General features: G+C 51.3%; 1 long non-coding RNA gene across 1 annotated transcript; it reads right to left on the minus strand.

Moving 5' to 3' along the window:
- Positions 1-9,616: 9,616 nt before the first annotated feature.
- On the minus strand, positions 9,617-14,209 carry LOC143822888 (uncharacterized). Its single transcript, XR_013226285.1, has 3 exons — positions 14,126-14,209; positions 9,915-9,983; positions 9,617-9,673 (listed from the first exon to the last, which is right to left on the minus strand). It is a non-coding gene; the product is annotated as an uncharacterized LOC143822888 (long non-coding RNA).
- Positions 14,210-19,745: the final 5,536 nt, after the last annotated feature.

Raw genomic sequence — 19,745 nt, forward strand, 5'->3', positions numbered from 1 at the left:
TTTAAAGCCCTGCTCTCTGCTCAAAACACGAACCGCCACCAATTCTTGAAAAGTTCATGGAAGTTTGTGACGGCAGGCTAAAAATCGTCATGAACTTCAGTTGGTGAGCCGCTTGGTGCCCATGCCTACCCCTCGCATTCACTCTCCGTCCACACACACACACACACACACACTCACACACACGTTCTGTAAACCAGAAAGAACGGGCACCCCACCTCAGTCCACATGAAGGGACGAGGAACCCGGCTCCGTCCCTGCGAAGGGACGGGCACCCCAGCTGCGTCCACTTCAGGGGACGTGCACCCGTGCTCCGGCCATCTGAAGGGTCGGGCACTGTGCTCCGTTCATCTGTGTGGACTGGCACTCAAACTCTGTCCCTGCGAACGGATGGGCTCGCAAGCCCTGTCCGTCCAGCCAGAGGAGCGCTCGAGCCCTGTCCGCCGCAGCAGATGGGCACTCAAGCCCTGTCCGTCGAAACGAATGGGCGTTTGGTCCCTGTCCGTCGGAACGGATGGGCACGCAGGGTTGCACTCACTCACTCGCTCACTCACACTCTCACTCTGCATCCCTACGCAACCCCCTCCCCCCAGCTACCTGCCACTGATGCCCACCCCCACCCCCCGGCCGACTGCCGCCAGCTTCTGCCAGCCAACATCATCAGGAGCTTCAGGCGTGGCATCACGCCAGGCTTCGGGTCCCCTGGTGCCCCTGCTTAGCAAGCCCTTCCGCTTCCGCGGAAGAACTTGCCTTCTGGATGCTCCCCCGTCTCTTCGCACGTGGCCCTCCTCTCCCGATCAGCTCTCCTCCTCTTTGGATGGCCTCGATCTGCAAGCTTCCTCAGTCTGCTGAAGAAACAGACAACAAGTCTACAAGGCCAGTCTGAGAACTCAGGGCCCCTTCCACCTCAGCCCGCTCCCCTTCCCACTTCCCGAAAGAGCACACAGTGAGCCCAAGGTTTAGCTCTCCCAGACACTGCCTTCCCCGTTGCTGGCATACAGGTCACAAGCCCTCCTTGCCCAACCCACCCACTGGGGACCAGGAGGGGCAGAGAGGCAAGCGAAGGAGTTGGGGAACATCGCTCACCTCTTTCAGTGGCCACGACTCCCTTGAGGGCTTGCAGGAGAACCTCATCAAAACTCCCCCGGGGTATCCCTACAAGGAAAACCCGTGGTAAGCAGGGACGGCTCCTGCCCTTCCCTCCACCTGCATCCCCCAGGCTCCTCCACTGCCTTCGGTTGGCCAGCATCAACTGGCGGCTGCAAGCCCGAGTACATCTATTTCAACCTGTGCACTACCTCCCCTTCATACCTTAACTAAGGGAGCCCCTCCTCACACACACACACACACACACACACCACTCCATTCACACCACTCCCTGCCCCACTCAAACCATCCCCTAGGCATGGGCACCAACCAGGGATATGCGGTTAGGTTCCTGGCTGAACTAGGGACGGAACCGCAATCCAAACGGTGCGTCGGGAGGAGAAATAAGGGGCCGAAGGGGACTAGGAGTTGCCTTGCAGCTTCGCATATGAAGTCCTACAAACCAGCGGCAGCACCGGTTGAGAGTACGGACTGGATTCCGGACCCTCAAGGAAGGAAGCAGTGTGAAAACAAAGAGAATGGACCCTAAGGAAGCCATTCATAAGGACTGAGGATTTAAAAAAAAAACTGCTGAGAATGATCCAGAGGAAAGATCAAGAGTAAAGCTTGAGACTGCTTGCTAAACATATCGTTTCAGTGTCAAAAGAGACCAAGCCCATCGCTTTGGCCAATGCCTTCGATACGCAAACTTCAAAAGAAAAAAAAACAGAATGAGACAGTGTAATTTTGGAGAGGGGAAGGAACGGCAAATTATTAAGGCTGAAGGGAAGACTGTAGCTTGGCTAATTTAACCTCCAGCAGGCTCTACAAGGGAATAACCAGTGACTGTAGGAGGCCTGCTTATTCTCATTTGCTAGCGGGCCATTCAAAACATATCGTTATTGCAGGGTGACTCCAGAAGTTGACAAGTTAAAGACTGCGCGCCACAATGGGCTTGAAGCCTTGGAAAGAAGAGAAGCCTGGCCCAGTGGGAGTCATTGTGGGGACACTGAATGTCAGATGTTAACAGAAAACGGGGATAAGATGCTTTTTAGGTAGCTTGCTGCTTCCCAAGGTAGAGCAGGAATGGCAAGAACTCCTATCAGCCAATGCTGGGAACGGCAGGAGACAGATGCATGGTTTTTTCGCATCTGGAGGACTTGCTAGAAAGCCTGGGAATGCTGGAATATGATTCATGAGGAGAGGCAAAAGAGATTGAAAGGGCAATTAGCACAGTATACAATATGGACATAAGGAAACAGAACAAGAAAACTCCTCCACACGTCTAGCTACTTTGTTCAATCCATGGCAAAAGCAGCTGCTAGGATCCTTCATGCAACAAGATGGAAAACAGAATCCTGACCAGCTACTACTGACTGATTAGACAAAGCGTTAGAATACGGGACACCAGCAACACTTGCGTTCTTGAAGCAAAAGGCAAGAACTTTGCAATCCAGAAGAAAGCGGAGTCCCATAGGAGATCAGATTGGGGCGGGGGGGAAGGAGGTGGAGAGAAATCCTGGACTTTCAGACTGGCTATGTAAGCCTGGGGGGAAGAAGCATCAGTCTGTCATCTACGGCGTTAGGGAGATGTACAAGAAGAAGAGAAGCATAGGGAAATGGCAGCCTGATGTGTGTGTGTTTTGTTGTTTTTTCCCTATCTTGGAATAGTAGTCCTGTAATATGCAAGCTGTAGCATTTCTCTCTTTACTGAACCAAAACGGTCCAGTAAAAAAAGAAAAGGGCTCGGAGTCCCTTTCGGCCCCTGCGTTCCCGTCCCCGGGGAGGCCGCGAAAAACAGCGGCACGGGACAAAAAAAGAAAGCAGAGGTTTAAGGGGACGGCCCTGAGTGCCTTTAAAGCCCTGCTCTCTGCTCAAAACACGAACCGCCACCAATTCTTGAAAAGTTCATGGAAGTTTGTGACGGCAGGCTAAAAATCGTCATGAACTTCAGTTGGTGAGCCGCTTGGTGCCCATGCCTACCCCTCGCATTCACTCTCCGTCCACACACACACACACACACACACTCACACACACGTTCTGTCCACCAGAAAGAACGGGCACCCCACCTCAGTCCACACGAAGGGACGAGGCCCCCGGCTCCGTCCCTGCGAAGGGACGGGCACCCCAGCTGCGTCCACTTCAGGGGACGTGCACCCGTGCTCCGGCCATCTGAAGGGTCGGGCACTGTGCTCCGTTCATCTGTGTGGACTGGCACTCAAACTCTGTCCCTGCGAACGGATGGGCTCGCAAGCCCTGTCCGTCCAGACAGAGGAGCGCTCGAGCCCTGTCCGCCGCAGCAGATGGGCACTCAAGCCCTGTCCGTCGAAACGAATGGGCGTTTGGTCCCTGTCCGTCGGAACGGATGGGCACGCAGGGTTGCACTCACTCACTCGCTCACTCACACTCTCACTCTGCATCCCTACGCAACCCCCTCCCCCCAGCTACCTGCCACTGATGCCCACCCCCACCCCCCGGCCGACTGCCGCCAGCTTCTGCCAGCCAACGTCATCAGGAGCTTCAGGCGTGGCATCACGCCAGGCTTCGGGTCCCCTGGTGCCCCTGCTTAGCAAGCCCTTCCGCTTCCGCGGAAGAACTTGCCTTCTGGATGCTCCCCCGTCTCTTCGCACGTGGCCCTCCTCTCCCGATCAGCTCTCCTCCTCTTTGGATGGCCTTGATCTGCAAGCTTCCTCAGTCTGCTGAAGAAACAGACAACAAGTCTACAAGGCCAGTCTGAGAACTCAGGGCCCCTTCCACCTCAGCCCGCTCCCCTTCCCACTTCCCGAAAGAGCACACAGTGAGCCCAAGGTTTAGCTCTCCCAGACACTGCCTTCCCCGTTGCTGGCATACAGGTCACAAGCCCTCCTTGCCCAACCCACCCACTGGGGACCAGGAGGGGCAGAGAGGCAAGCGAAGGAGTTGGGGAACATCGCTCACCTCTTTCAGTGGCCACGACTCCCTTGAGGGCTTGCAGGAGAACCTCATCAAAACTCCCCCGGGGTATCCCTACAAGGAAAACCCGTGGTAAGCAGGGACGGCTCCTGCCCTTCCCTCCACCTGCATCCCCCAGGCTCCTCCACTGCCTTCGGTTGGCCAGCATCAACTGGCGGCTGCAAGCCCGAGTACATCTATTTCAACCTGTGCACTACCTCCCCTTCATACCTTAACTAAGGGAGCCCCTCCTCACACACACACACACACACACACACACCACTCCATTCACACCACTCCCTGCCCCACTCAAACCATCCCCTAGGCATGGGCACCAACCAGGGATATGCGGTTAGGTTCCTGGCTGAACTAGGGACGGAACCGCAATCCAAACGGTGCGTCGGGAGGAGAAATAAGGGGCCGAAGGGGACTAGGAGTTGCCTTGCAGCTTCGCATATGAAGTCCTACAAACCAGCGGCAGCACCGGTTGAGAGTACGGACTGGATTCCGGACCCTCAAGGAAGGAAGCAGTGTGAAAACAGAGAGAATGGACCCTAAGGAAGCCATTCATAAGGACTGAGGATTTAAAAAAAAAACTGCTGAGAATGATCCAGAGGAAAGATCAAGAGTAAAGCTTGAGACTGCTTGCTAAACATATCGTTTCAGTGTCAAAAGAGACCAAGCCCATCGCTTTGGCCAATGCCTTCGATACGCAAACTTCAAAAGAAAAAAAAACAGAATGAGACAGTGTAATTTTGGAGAGGTGAAGGAACGGCAAATTATTAAGGCTGAAGGGAAGACTGTAGCTTGGCTAATTTAACCTCCAGCAGGCTCTACAAGGGAATAACCAGTGACTGTAGGAGGCCTGCTTATTCTCATTTGCTAGCGGGCCATTCAAAACATATCGTTATTGCAGGGTGACTCCAGAAGTTGACAAGTTAAAGACTGCGCGCCACAATGGGCTTGAAGCCTTGGAAAGAAGAGAAGCCTGGCCCAGTGGGAGTCATTGTGGGGACACTGAATGTCAGATGTTAACAGAAAACGGGGATAAGATGCTTTTTAGGTAGCTTGCTGCTTCCCAAGGTAGAGCAGGAATGGCAAGAACTCCTATCAGCCAATGCTGGGAACGGCAGGAGACAGATGCATGGTTTTTTCGCATCTGGAGGACTTGCTAGAAAGCCTGGGAATGCTGGAATATGATTCATGAGGAGAGGCAAAAGAGATTGAAAGGGCAATTAGCACAGTATACAATATGGACATAAGGAAACAGAACAAGAAAACTCCTCCACACGTCTAGCTACTTTGTTCAATCCATGGCAAAAGCAGCTGCTAGGATCCTTCATGCAACAAGATGGAAAACAGAATCCTGACCAGCTACTACTGACTGATTAGACAAAGCGTTAGAATACGGGACACCAGCAACACTTGCGTTCTTGAAGCAAAAGGCAAGAACTTTGCAATCCAGAAGAAAGCGGAGTCCCATAGGAGATCAGATTGGGGCGGGGGGGAAGGAGGTGGAGAGAAATCCTGGACTTTCAGACTGGCTATGTAAGCCTGGGGGGAAGAAGCATCAGTCTGTCATCTACGACGTTAGGGAGATGTACAAGAAGAAGAGAAGCATAGGGAAATGGCAGCCTGATGTGTGTGTGTTTTGTTGTTTTTTCCCTGTCTTGGAATAGTAGTCCTGTAATATGCAAGCTGTAGCATTTCTCTCTTTACTGAACCAAAACGGTCCAGTAAAAAAAGAAAAGGGCTCGGAGTCCCTTTCGGCCCCTGCGTTCCCGTCCCCGGGGAGGCCGCGAAAAACAGCGGCACGGGACAAAAAAAGAAAGCAGAGGTTTAAGGGGACGGCCCAGAGTGCCTTTAAAGCCCTGCTCTCTGCTCAAAACACGAACCGCCACCAATTCTTGAAAAGTTCATGGAAGTTTGTGACGGCAGGCTAAAAATCGTCATGAACTTCAGTTGGTGAGCCGCTTGGTGCCCATGCCTACCCCTCGCATTCACTCTCCGTCCACACACACACACACACACACTCACACACACACACACACACGTTCTGTCCACCAGAAAGAACGGGCACCCCACCTCAGTCCACACGAAGGGACGAGGCCCCCGGCTCCGTCCATGCGAAGGGACGGGCACCCCAGCTGCGTCCACTTCAGGGGACGTGCACCCGTGCTCCGGCCATCTGAAGGGTCGGGCACTGTGCTCCGTTCATCTGTGTGGACTGGCACTCAAACTCTGTCCCTGCGAACGGATGGGCTCGCAAGCCCTGTCCGTCCAGACAGAGGAGCGCTCGAGCCCTGTCCGCCGCAGCAGATGGGCACTCAAGCCCTGTCCGTCGAAACGAATGGGCGTTTGGTCCCTGTCCGTCGGAACGGATGGGCACGCAGGGTTGCACTCAATCACTCGCTCACTCACACTCTCACTCTGCATCCCTACGCAACACCCTCCCCCCAGCTACCTGCCACTGATGCCCACCCCCACCCCCCGGCCGACTGCCGCCAGCTTCTGCCAACCAACGTCATCAGGAGCTTCAGGCGTGGCATCACGCCAGGCTTCGGGTCGCCTGGTGCCCCCTGCTTAGCAAGCCCTTCCGCTTCCGCGGAAGAACTTGCCTTCTGGATGCTCCCCCTTCTCTTCGCACGTGGCCCTCCTCTCCCGATCAGCTCTCCTCCTCTTTGGATGGCCTCGATCTGCAAGCTTCCTCAGTCTGCTGAAGAAACAGACAACAAGTCTACAAGGCCAGTCTGAGAACTCAGGGCCCCTTCCACCTCAGCCCGCTCCCCTTCCCACTTCCCGAAAGAGCACACAGTGAGCCCAAGGTTTAGCTCTCCCAGACACTGACTTCCCCGTTGCTGGCATACAGGTCACAAGCCCTCCTTGCCCAACCCACCCACTGGGGACCAGGAGGGGCAGAGAGGCAAGCGAAGGAGTTGGGGAACATCGCTCACCTCTTTCAGTGGCCACGACTCCCTTGAGGGCTTGCAGGAGAACCTCATCAAAACTCCCCCGGGGTATCCCTACAAGGAAAACCCGTGGTAAGCAGGGACGGCTCCTGCCCTTCCCTCCACCGGCATCCTCCAGGCTCCTCCACTGCCTTCAGTTGGCCAGCATCAACTGGCGGCTGCAAGCCCGAGTACATCTATTTCAACCTGTGCACTACCTCCCCTTCATACCTTAACTAAGGGAGCCCCTCCTCACACACACACACACACACACCACTCCATTCACACCACTCCCTGCCCCACTCAAACCATCCCCTAGGCATGGGCACCAACCAGGGATATGCGGTTAGGTTCCTGGCTGAACTAGGGACGGAACCGCAATCCGAACGGCGCGTCGGGAGGAGAAATAAGGGGCCGAAGTGGACTAGGAGTTGCCTTGCAGCTTCGCATATGAAGTCCTACAAACCAGCGGCAGCACCGGTTGAGAGTACGGACTGGATTCCGGACCCTCAAGGAAGGAAGCAGTGTGAAAACAGAGAGAATGGACCCTAAGGAAGCCATTCATAAGGACTGAGGATTTAAAAAAAAAACTGCTGAGAATGATCCAGAGGAAAGATCAAGAGTAAAGCTTGAGACTGCTTGCTAAACATATCGTTTCAGTGTCAAAAGAGACCAAGCCCATCGCTTTGGCCAATGCCTTCGATACGCAAACTTCAAAAGAAAAAAAAACAGAATGAGACAGTGTAATTTTGGAGAGGGGAAGGAACGGCAAATTATTAAGGCTGAAGGGAAGACTGTAGCTTGGCTAATTTAACCTCCAGCAGGCTCTACAAGGGAATAACCAGTGACTGTAGGAGGCCTGCTTATTCTCATTTGCTAGCGGGCCATTCAAAACATATCGTTATTGCAGGGTGACTCCAGAAGTTGACAAGTTAAAGACTGCGCGCCACAATGGGCTTGAAGCCTTGGAAAGAAGAGAAGCCTGGCCCAGTGGGAGTCATTGTGGGGACACTGAATGTCAGATGTTAACAGAAAACGGGGATAAGATGCTTTTTAGGTAGCTTGCTGCTTCCCAAGGTAGAGCAGGAATGGCAAGAACTCCTATCAGCCAATGCTGGGAACGGCAGGAGACAGATGCATGGTTTTTTCGCATCTGGAGGACTTGCTAGAAAGCCTGGGAATGCTGGAATATGATTCATGAGGAGAGGCAAAAGAGATTGAAAGGGCAATTAGCACAGTATACAATATGGACATAAGGAAACAGAACAAGAAAACTCCTCCACACGTCTAGCTACTTTGTTCAATCCATGGCAAAAGCAGCTGCTAGGATCCTTCATGCAACAAGATGGAAAACAGAATCCTGACCAGCTACTACTGACTGATTAGACAAAGCGTTAGAATACGGGACACCAGCAACACTTGCGTTCTTGAAGCAAAAGGCAAGAACTTTGCAATCCAGAAGAAAGCGGAGTCCCATAGGAGATCAGATTGGGGCGGGGGGGAAGGAGGTGGAGAGAAATCCTGGACTTTCAGACTGGCTATGTAAGCCTGGGGGGAAGAAGCATCAGTCTGTCATCTACGGCGTTAGGGAGATGTACAAGAAGAAGAGAAGCATAGGGAAATGGCAGCCTGATGTGTGTGTGTTTTGTTGTTTTTTCCCTATCTTGGAATAGTAGTCCTGTAATATGCAAGCTGTAGCATTTCTCTCTTTACTGAACCAAAACGGTCCAGTAAAAAAAGAAAAGGGCTCGGAGTCCCTTTCGGCCCCTGCGTTCCCGACACCGGGGAGGCCGCGAAAAACAGCGGCACGGGACAAAAAAAGAAAGCAGAGGTTTAAGGGGACGGCCCTGAGTGCCTTTAAAGCCCTGCTCTCTGCTCAAAACACGAACCGCCACCAATTCTGGAAAAGTTCATGGAAGTTTGTGACGGCAGGCTAAAAATCGTCATGAACTTCAGTTGGTGAGCCGCTTGGTGCCCATGCCTACCCCTCGCATTCACTCTCCGTCCACACACACACACACACACACTCACACACACACACACACACACACGTTCTGTCCACCAGAAAGAACGGGCACCCCACCTCAGTCCACACGAAGGGACGAGGCCCCCGGCTCCGTCCCTGCGAAGGGACGGGCACCCCAGCTGCGTCCACTTCAGGGGACGTGCACCCGTGCTCCGGCCATCTGAAGGGTCGGGCACTGTGCTCCGTTCATCTGTGTGGACTGGCACTCAAACTCTGTCCCTGCGAACGGATGGGCTCGCAAGCCCTGTCCGTCCAGACAGAGGAGCGCTCGAGCCCTGTCCGCCGCAGCAGATGGGCACTCAAGCCCTGTCCGTCGAAACGAATGGGCGTTTGGTCCCTGTCCGTCGGAACGGATGGGCACGCAGGGTTGCACTCACTCACTCGCTCACTCACACTCTCACTCTGCATCCCTACGCAACACCCTCCCCCCAGCTACCTGCCACTGATGCCCACCCCCACCCCCCGGCCGACTGCCGCCAGCTTCTGCCAACCAACGTCATCAGGAGCTTCAGGCGTGGCATCACGCCAGGCTTCGGGTCGCCTGGTGCCCCCTGCTTAGCAAGCCCTTCCGCTTCCGCGGAAGAACTTGCCTTCTGGATGCTCCCCCTTCTCTTCGCACGTGGCCCTCCTCTCCCGATCAGCTCTCCTCCTCTTTGGATGGCCTCGATCTGCAAGCTTCCTCAGTCTGCTGAAGAAACAGACAACAAGTCTACAAGGCCAGTCTGAGAACTCAGGGCCCCTTCCACCTCAGCCCGCTCCCCTTCCCACTTCCCGAAAGAGCACACAGTGAGCCCAAGGTTTAGCTCTCCCAGACACTGACTTCCCCGTTGCTGGCATACAGGTCACAAGCCCTCCTTGCCCAACCCACCCACTGGGGACCAGGAGGGGCAGAGAGGCAAGCGAAGGAGTTGGGGAACATCGCTCACCTCTTTCAGTGGCCACGACTCCCTTGAGGGCTTGCAGGAGAACCTCATCAAAACTCCCCCGGGGTATCCCTACAAGGAAAACCCGTGGTAAGCAGGGACGGCTCCTGCCCTTCCCTCCACCTGCATCCCCCAGGCTCCTCCACTGCCTTCGGTTGGCCAGCATCAACTGGCGGCTGCAAGCCCGAGTACATCTATTTCAACCTGTGCACTACCTCCCCTTCATACCTTAACTAAGGGAGCCCCTCCTCACACACACACGCACACACTGCTGAGAATGATCCAGAGGAAAGATCAAGAGTAAATCTTGAGACTGCTTGCTAAACATATTGTTTCAGTGTCAAAAGAGACCAAGCCCATCGCTTTGGCCAATGCCTTCGATACGCAAACTTCAAAAGAAAAAAAACAGAATGAGACAGTGTAATTTTGGAGAGGGGAAGGAACGGCAAATTATTAAGGCTGAAGGGAAGACTGTAGCTTGGCTAATTTAACATCTAGCAGGCTCTACAAGGGAATAACCAGTGACTGTAGGAGGCCTGCTTATGCTCATTTGCTAGCGGGAAATTCAAAACATATCGTTATTGCAGGGTGACTCCAGAAGTTGACAAGTTAAAGACTGCGCGCCACAATGGGCTTGAAGCCTTGGAAAGAAGAGAAGCCTGGCCCAGTGGGAGTCATTGTGGGGACACTGAATGTCAGATGTTAACAGAAAACGGGGATAAGATGCTTTTTAGGTAGCTTGCTGCTTCCCAAGGTAGAGCAGGAATGGTAAAAACTCCTATCGGCCAATGCTGGGAACGGCAGGAGACAAATGCATGTTTTTTTCGAATCTGGAGGACTTGCCAGAAAGCCTGGGAATGCTGGAATATGATTCATGAGGAGAGGCAAAAGAGATTGAAAGGGCAATTAGCACAGTATACAATTTGGACGTAAGGAAACAGAACAAGAAAACTCCCCCACACGTCTAGCTACTTGTTCAATGCATGGCAAAAGCAGCTGCTAGGATCCTTCATGCAACAAGATGGAAAACAGAATCCTGACCAGCTACTACTGACTGATTAGACAAAGCGTTGGAATATGGGACACCAGCAACACTTGCGTTCTTGAAGCAAAAGGCAAGAACTTTGCAATCCAGAAGAAAGCGGAGTCCCGTAGGACAGTGGTCCCCAACCTGCGGGCTGCGGCCCGGTGCCGGGCCGTGAAGGCCATGGCGCCGGGCTGCGGCTCCCTCTCCCCGCCCCCCCCCCGCAGTAAAAAACTTCTTAGGCCCTGAAGTTTCTTACTGCGGGAGGGCGGGGAGAGGGAATCTTGGCCAGCCGTGCCCGTGCTGGTGCGACCCGATGCGCGGGCGCGGCCCGTGGGTGCAGCCCGATGCGTAGGCGCGGCACGTCGGCGCATCCCGCGGGTGTGGCCCGATGCGTGGGCGGGGCCCGCGGGTGCGGCCCTATGCCCTGCCGGTCCCCAACCTCACAAAGGTTGGGGACCACTGCCATAGGAGATCAGATTGGGGCAGGGGGGAAGGAGGTGTAGAGAAATCCTCGACTTTCAGACTGGCTATGTAAGCCTGGGGGGAAGAAGCATCAGTATGTCATCTACGGCGTTAGGGAGATGTACAAGAAGAAGAGAAGCATAGGGAAATGGCAGCCTGATGTGTGTGTGTTTTGTTGTTTTTTCCCTATCTTGGAATAGTAGTCCTATAACATGCAAGCTGTAGCATTTCTCTCTTTACTGAACCAAAACGGTCTAGTAAAAAAAGAAAAGGGCTCGGAGTCCCTTTCGGCCCCTGCGTTCCCGTCCCCGGAGAGGCCGCAAAAAACAGCGGCACGGGACAAAAAAAGAAAGCAGAGGTTTCAGGGGACGTTCCTGAGTGTCTTTAAAGCCCTGCTCTCTGCTCAAAACACGAACCGCCACCAATTCTTGAAAAGTTCATGGAAGTTTGTGACGGCAGACTAAAAATCGTCATGAACTTCAGTTGTAAGCACGGACGACTCCTGCCCTTCCCTCCACCGGCCTCCTCCAGGCTCCTTCACTGCCTTCGGTTGGCCAGCATCAACTGGCAGCTGCAAGCCCGAGTACATCTATTTCAACCTGTGCACTACTTCCCCTTCATACCTTAACTAAGGGAGCCCCTCCTCACACACACACACACACACACACACACCACTCCATTCACACCACTCCCTGCCCCACTCAAACCATCCCCTAGGCATGGGCACCAACCAGGGATATGCAGTTAGGTTCCTGGCTGAACTAGGAATGGAACCGCAATCCGAACGGCGCGTCGGGAGGATAAATAAGGGGCCGAAGAGGACTAGGAGTTGCCTTGCAGCTTCGCATATGAAATCCTACAAACCAGCGGCAGCACCGGTTGAGAGTACGGACTGGATTCCGGACCCTCAAGGAAGGAAGCAGTGTGAAAACAGAGAGAATGGACCCTAAGGAAGCCATTCATAAGGACTGAGGATTTAAAAAAAAAAAAACTGCTGAGAATGATCCAGAGGAAGGATCAAAAGTAAAGCTTGAGACTGCTTGCTAAACATGTCGTTTCAGTGTCAAAAGAGACCAAGCCCATCGCTTTGGCCAATGCCTTCGATACGCAAACTTCAAAAGAAAAAAAACAGAATCAGACAGTGTAATTTTGGAGAGGGGAAGGAACGGCAAATTATTAAGGCTGAAGGGAAGACTGTAGCTTGGCTAATTTACTCTCCAGCAGGCTCTACAAGGGAATAACCAGTGACTGTAGGAGGCCTGCTTATGCTCATTTGCTAGCGGGACATTCAAAATATATCATTATTGCAGGGTGACTCCAGAAGTTGACAAGTTAAAGACTGCGCGCCACAATGGGCTTGAAGCCTTGGAAAAAAGAGAAGCCTGGCCCAGGGGGAGTCATTGTGGGGACACTGAATGTCAGATGTTAACAGAAAACGGGGATAAGATGCTTTTTAGGTAGCTTGCTGCTTCCCAAGGTAGAGCAGGAATGGCAAAAACTCCTATCGGCCAATGCTGGGAATCCGCTCCCGTTCCCAAATGTCGGACTGGCTCTTTAAGACTGGGCAGAGGAGAAGCAGTCTGTCATCTATGGCATTAGGGAGAAGTACCAGAAGAAGCTCCTCCTCCCACACACATACACACACAGACCCCACTCATACCCGTCAGCTCACTCCAGTCCCGTCCTCCGTTCTTCTGAAGGGACCGTAACTCAAAGTGTTTCCCTTCGAACTAATGGGTTCACAAGCCCTGTCCACTGGAACGGAAGTGCAGAAAAGCCCTGTCCATTGGGAACGGATGGGAACGCAAGCCCTGTCCGTAGGAATGTACGGGCACGCACGGTCCCACTCACTTACTTACTCACTCACTCTCCCACCCTCGGATGGTCCTTCCATCTGAAGGGACCAGGACTCAAGGATCCCCCCCTCACAGACTGTTTTGTGCCAGGCATGAACCTCAGTGTTTTCTCCCTCTTCCCCACCAGGGAAGGCCTCAATTTCTCATGACGCTTGTGAAAAAAACATGGTGATATTTTACTCATACATCTTTTGTCATTTCTGTCCTTCGACATTCATGGGCTGGCTGAGATCTCCCTGCTCATCTCCTTTGCCAATTAGCCCCTCCCCTTCCCTGCCATTTCCTTATTCTCATTATTGAACTGCCCCTGTTTGATTTTTCAATTTATTGAACACATTTGTAAGCCATCTTTTTGCCTCGTGGAACTCAAGGCAGCTTATTATATTTTATGTATCTATGTATGTTCGTCTGCATTTAGATTTTTTTACCCTCCATTCTCAGAAGCCATCTCATGGCGAGTTACCTTAAAAGATAAAAACCCCACATACATTAAGACATTAAAAATCACCATACTCCAGCACAAACTCCGAGAGGTGCTGACTTTTCGAGATACCTCTAGGTCTTTTGTCTGATTGATCTTAAAGATAGTTCTTAGCTGTGGAGGGGCCCCACGATCTTCCATGCCCAGGCCACAACAGAAGACCTGGGGGAAAAAATCCTTTTTACTGGTCCTGCATCGCCCTCAGCTGTTCTGGGAGCTTGTTCCACCAAGTCGGGGCCAGGACCGAAAAGGCCTCTAGTGGGCCAGGAATCCCTTGGCCAGGAATATAACCTCACCTTTCTCAAAACACACTTTAAAAAGCCATTGTCAAACCTAGGAATGTCACAACCTCAACCCTTTTCTCCTTCCTATTCACCATCAAACTTACCTTTCGGGGGTCCCCTGTCTTTAGCTTTCCCCCCTGCTGTTCTCTCCTGCATGGTCTCCCCACAAAAGGTCTCCCTCGGTGGCCTTGTGGGCACCACCTCCAGGCAGGTGCCCGCTGTGTGCCTCTCTTGGCCTAGGCTTGAGCCCCCTCTGCAAAGTCAGGTCTGGTCCTCTCAGGGGTGCGTCTCCAGAAGTGGCTCCTGGGACTTTCCTTGGTGAGGCCTCCTGCATCAGGGCATCAATGAACCAGGGCCCTTTGGGGGCTGTTTCAGCACCCCAGTCTAGTCCTGCCTCCATCAAGGCTGAGAACGTCTGCAAGTTCTGCTGGGGTTGCCAAGTGACCCTCAACCGCCACGGAATTCAGGGCGTGGGGGAGGGGTTAGAAGCACGGACTTTTCATCTGGCGAGCCGGGTTCGATCCCGCGTTCCCCCACATGCAGCCAGTGGGGCGACCTTGGGCTCGCCACAGCACTGTCTGTGGTGCAGAGAGGAAAGGGAAGGCGATTGTAAGCCACTTTGAAACGCCTTTGGGTAGAGAAAAGCAGCATATATGAACCAACTCTTCTTCTTCAGTGATCTCAGGGCTCTCTCAGCCTCACCTCCCTCACAGGGTGTCTGTGGTGGGGAGTGGAAAGGGAAGGCGAATGTAAGCCACTTTGAAATTCCCTCTGCTGGAGAAAAACAGCATATAAGGACCAAATGTTCTTTTCTTCTTCTTCTTCTTCTTCTTCTTCTTCTTCTTCTTCTTCTTCTTCTTCTTCTTAAAGCGACAGATGTTGCTTCTTCTGGGGAGTTTTGATTCCGTGAAGCATTGCTTCCCTCGGAATTTTTTCCTCCAGACTTGGGACTCCTTCAGGCTTGAATGGAGATCCCGACCCCACTCCCAGTCTGTCCCTACTTCCACTTTGGTTTTCTACTGTGGGACAGTAGAGACACGGATATATGGCTGATCCCAGGAGAGTTCCAGGCCCCGCCTGAGTAGGATTCCTAGCCCCCAGGTGAGGCCTGGGGATCTCCTGGGATGACCGTCTCTTTCCAGTCTAAGGCATCAGTTCCCTTGAGGAAAATTTATGCTTTGGACACTGGATGATGTTTGAGGGTTCTGATGTCATTGGAGAGATTCAGGGTTATTTGGGAGAGGGTCTGTGGAGAGAGATCTGTAGTGTTTGCTCTCTTTCCAATCTCCAAGCCATCCAACAAGGTGGGGGTAGAGGGTCCCCTTAGATTCCCTCATTTAAACCTTGGTGTTGTAGACACCAGGTTTTTAAAAAAAGAATAAGCACTCAGTAATGCTGCCCTAAGCAGCGTGACCTCCTAAGGCCACTGATTTCAAGCCGTGAACTGAGAAGAGGGTGCCTCTGAGCACAATGGCACCACAGTGTTTGTTGCCTGTACAACAAAAAAAAATTGAAAGGGTACAGAGGAGAGCGACGAAGATGATCTGGGGCCAAGGGACCAAGCCCTATGAAGATAGGTTGAGGGACTGGGGAATGTTCAGCCTGGAGAAAAGGAGGTTGAGAGGGTAAATGATAGTCCTCTTTAAGTATTTGAAAGGTTGTCACTTGGAGGAGGGCAGGATGCTGTTTATGTTGGCTGCAGAGGAGAGGACACGCAGTAATGGGTTTAAACTTCAAGTACAACGATATAGGCTAGATATCAGGAAAAAAAATTTCACAGTCAGAGTAGTTCAGCAGTGGAATAGGCTGCCTAAGGAGGTGGTGAGCTGCCCCTCACTGGCAGTCTTCAAGCAAAGGTTGAATACACACTTTTCTTGGATGCTTTAGGATGCTTAGGGCTGATCCTCTGTTGAGCAGGGGGTTGGACTAGATGGCCTGTATGTTGTTGTTGTTGTTGTTATGTGCGAAGTCGTGTCCGACCCATCGCGACCCCATGGACAATGATCCTCCAGGCCTTCCTGTCCTCTACCATTCCCCGGAGTCCATTTAAGTTTGCACCTACTGCTTCAGTGACTCCATCCAGCCACCTCATTCTCTGTCGTCCCCTTCTTCTTTTGCCCTCGATCGCTCCCAGCATTAGGCTCTTCTCCAGGGAGTCCTTCCTTCTCATGAGGTGGCCAAAGTATTTGAGTTTCATCTTCAGGATCTGGCCTTCTAAAGAGCAGTCAGGCCTGATCTCCTCTAGGACTGACCGGTTTGTTCGCCTTGCAGTCCAAGGGACTCGCAAGAGTCTTCTCCAGCACCAGAGTTCAAAAGCCTCAATTCTTTGACGCTCGGCCTTCCTTATGGTCCAACTCTCGCAGCCATACATTGCAACTGGGAATACCATAGCCTTGACTAAACGCACTTTTGTTGGCAGGGTGATGTCTCTGCTTTTTAGGATGCTGTCTAGATTTGCCATAGCTTTCCTCCCCAGGAGCAAGCGTCTTTTAATTTCTTTGCTGCAGTCCCCATCTGCAGTGATCTTGGAGCCCAGGAAAATAAAATCTGTCACTATCTCCATTTCTTCCCCATCTATTTGCCAGGAATTGAGAGGGCCGGATGCCATGATCTTTGTTTTCTTGATGTTGAGTTTCAAGCCAACTTTTGCACTCTCCTCCTTCACCCGCATCAACAGGCTCTTTAGTTCCTCTTCACTTTCTGCCATTAGAGTGGTATCATCTGCATATCTGAGGTTGTTGATATTTCTCCCTGCAGTCTTGATCCCAATTTGTGACTCCTCTAATCCCGCATTTCTCATGATGTGCTCTGCATACAAGTTAAATAGGCAAGGTGACAGTATACAGCCTTGCCGAACTCCTTTCTCAATTTTGAACCAGTCAGTGATTCCATGTTCAGTTCTCACTGTTGCTTCTTGACCTGCATATAAATTTCTCAAGAGACCAATAGGATGCTCTGGTATTCCCATCTCTTTAAGAACTTGCCACAATTTGTTGTGCTCCACACAATCAAAGGCTTTAGCATAGTCAATGAAGCAGAAGTAGACGTTCTTCTGGTACTCCCTAGCTTTCTCGATGATCCAGCGTATGTTGGCAATTTGATCTCTAGTTCCTCTGCCTCTTCGAAATCCTGCCTGTACTTCTGGAAGTTCTCGGTCCACATATTGCTGGAGCCTAGCTTGTAGGATTTTGAGCATAACTTTGCTAGCAAGAGAAATTAGTGCAATGGTGCGGTAGTTTGAACATTCTTTGGCATTGCCCTTCTTTGGGATTGGAATGTAAACTGACCTTTTCCAATCCTGTGGCCATTGTTGAGTTTTCCAAATTTGCTGGTATATTGAGTGTAGCACTTTTACTGCATCGTCCATTAAGATTTTGAATAGTTCAACTGGAATGCTGTCACCACCACTAGCTTTATTGTTGCTCAGACTTCCTAAGGCCCATTTGACTTCACATTCCAGGATGTCTGGCTCCAGGTCAGTAACTACCCCACTGTGGTCATCAGGGATGTTAAGCTCGCTCTTGTATAGTTGTTCTGTATAATTTTGCCACCTTTGTTTAATCTCTTCTGCTTCTGTGAGGTCCCTACCATTTTGGTCTCTTATCATACCCAACTTTGCATGAAATGTTCTCTTCATATCTCCAATTTTCTTGAAAAGATCTCTGGTCCTCCCCATTCTATTGTTTTTTTCTATTTGTTTGCACTGTTCATTTAAGAAGGCATTCTTATCTCTTCTAGCTTTTCTCTGGAATTCTGCATTCAGTTGGGTGTATCTTTCTCTTTCTCCATTGCCTTTCACTTCCCTTCTCTCCTTAGCTATTTGTAAAGCTTCCTCAGACAGCCATTTTGATTTCTTGCATTTCTTTTTCTTTGGGATGGTTTTAGTTGCTACCTCTTGTACAATGTTGCGAACCTCCGTCCATAGTTCTTCAGGCACTCTGTCTATCAGATCTAATTCCTTAAATCTATTTGTCACCTCTACTGTGTATTCGTCGGGGATATGATTTAGTTCATACCTGAGAGGCCTAGTGCTTTTCCCTACTTCCTTCAATTTAAGCCTAAATTTTGCAACAAGAAGCTCATGATCTGAACCACAATCAGCTCCTGGTCTTGTTTTTATTGACTGGATAGAACTTTTCCATCTTTGGCTGCAGAGCACATAGTCAATCTGATTTCTGTGTTGACCGTCTGGTGATGTCCATGTGTAGAGTCGTCTCTTGGGTTGTTGGAAAAGAGTGAATGCTATGACCATTGTATTCTCTTGACAAAATTCTACCAGCCTGTGTCCTGCTTCATTTTGTACTCCAAGGCCAAACCTGCCTGTTATCCCGGTTATCTTTTGGCTTCCTACTTTAGCATTCCAATCCCCCATGATGATAAGCACATCATTTTTTGGCGTTGCTTCTAGAAGGTGTTGTAGGGCTTCATAGAACTGATCAACTTCATCCTCTTCAGCAGCAGTGGTTGGGGCATAGACCTGGATCACTGTGATGTTGAATGGTTTGCCTTGGATTCGAACTGAGATCATTCTGTCATTTTGGGGATTGTATCCCAAGACTGCTTTTCCTACTCTCTTATTGATTATGAAGGCTACTCCATTTCTTCTGCGAGATTCTTGTCCACAGTAGTATACCTGATGGTCATCTGAATTGAATTCACCCATTCCTGTCCATTTTAGTTCACTGATTCCTAAAATGTCGATGTTCAGTCTTGTCATTTCTTGTTTGACCACGTCCAGCTTACCTTGATTCATGGATCTGACGTTCCAGGTTCCTATGGAATAAAAATCTTTACAGCATCGGACTGTCTTTTCGCCACCAGTTACTTCCACAACTGAGCGTCCTTTCGGCTTTGGCCCAGTCGCTTCATTCATTCTGGCGCTACTCGTACTAGCCGTCTGCTCATCCCCAGTGGCATATTGGACACCTTCCGACCTGAGGGGCTCATCTTCCAGCGTCATATCGTTATGCCTATTGGAACTGTCCATAGAGTTTTCATGGCAAAGATACTGGAGTGGTTTGCCATTTCCTTCTCCAGTGGATCACCTTTTGTCAGATTCTATGATTCTATGATTCTATATCTGGCAGGCATGACTGAGAGTTAAAAGCATCAGGCCAATGGCCCATCCAGTCCAACACTCTGTCTCGCACAATGCCCAAAACCAAGGGGCCATCAGGAGGTTCACCGCAGGGCCAGAGCTCCAGAAGCAGTCCCACTGTAGGCCTATGCAGACCAACACATTGTGTCACACCGTGGCCAAAACCCAGAGAAGAGGAAGTGGCTAGAATTCCAGGAGTCTTCCTGTTGTTGCTTCACAAGCACCAAAAACACAGATTGCCACTGCCCCAGATATAGACACAAGAGAAGCCATGTTGGGTCAGGCCAATGGCCCATCCAGTCCAACCCTCTGGGTCACACAAAACCTAGCTTCTGCCAGGAAGGCCACAAGGAGGGCCCGACTTCCTCTGAGAAGGCAGTGCTGTTCTGCCTAGATTCCTGTTTTCCCCCCACAGCTTTTAAACCACCTTTGACCTTCAGGGATTTTTGCCTGTCAATAACCCATGGTCTGAAGTGACAGAACTAATTTAAAAATGTTTATCCCACGAGGCAAATAATGTCTTTATTTGCCCCATTCTCTGAAATGGATTGACGGCCAACTCCGGATTGCATCCCTTGCTCAGAGGAGCAGCCAACCTGGATGCAAAGGGCAGGATTCCCAGCTGT

This window comes from Paroedura picta, chromosome 13, assembly GCF_049243985.1.
Source record: "Paroedura picta isolate Pp20150507F chromosome 13, Ppicta_v3.0, whole genome shotgun sequence".
NCBI classification, from domain to species: Eukaryota; Metazoa; Chordata; class Lepidosauria; order Squamata; family Gekkonidae; genus Paroedura; species Paroedura picta.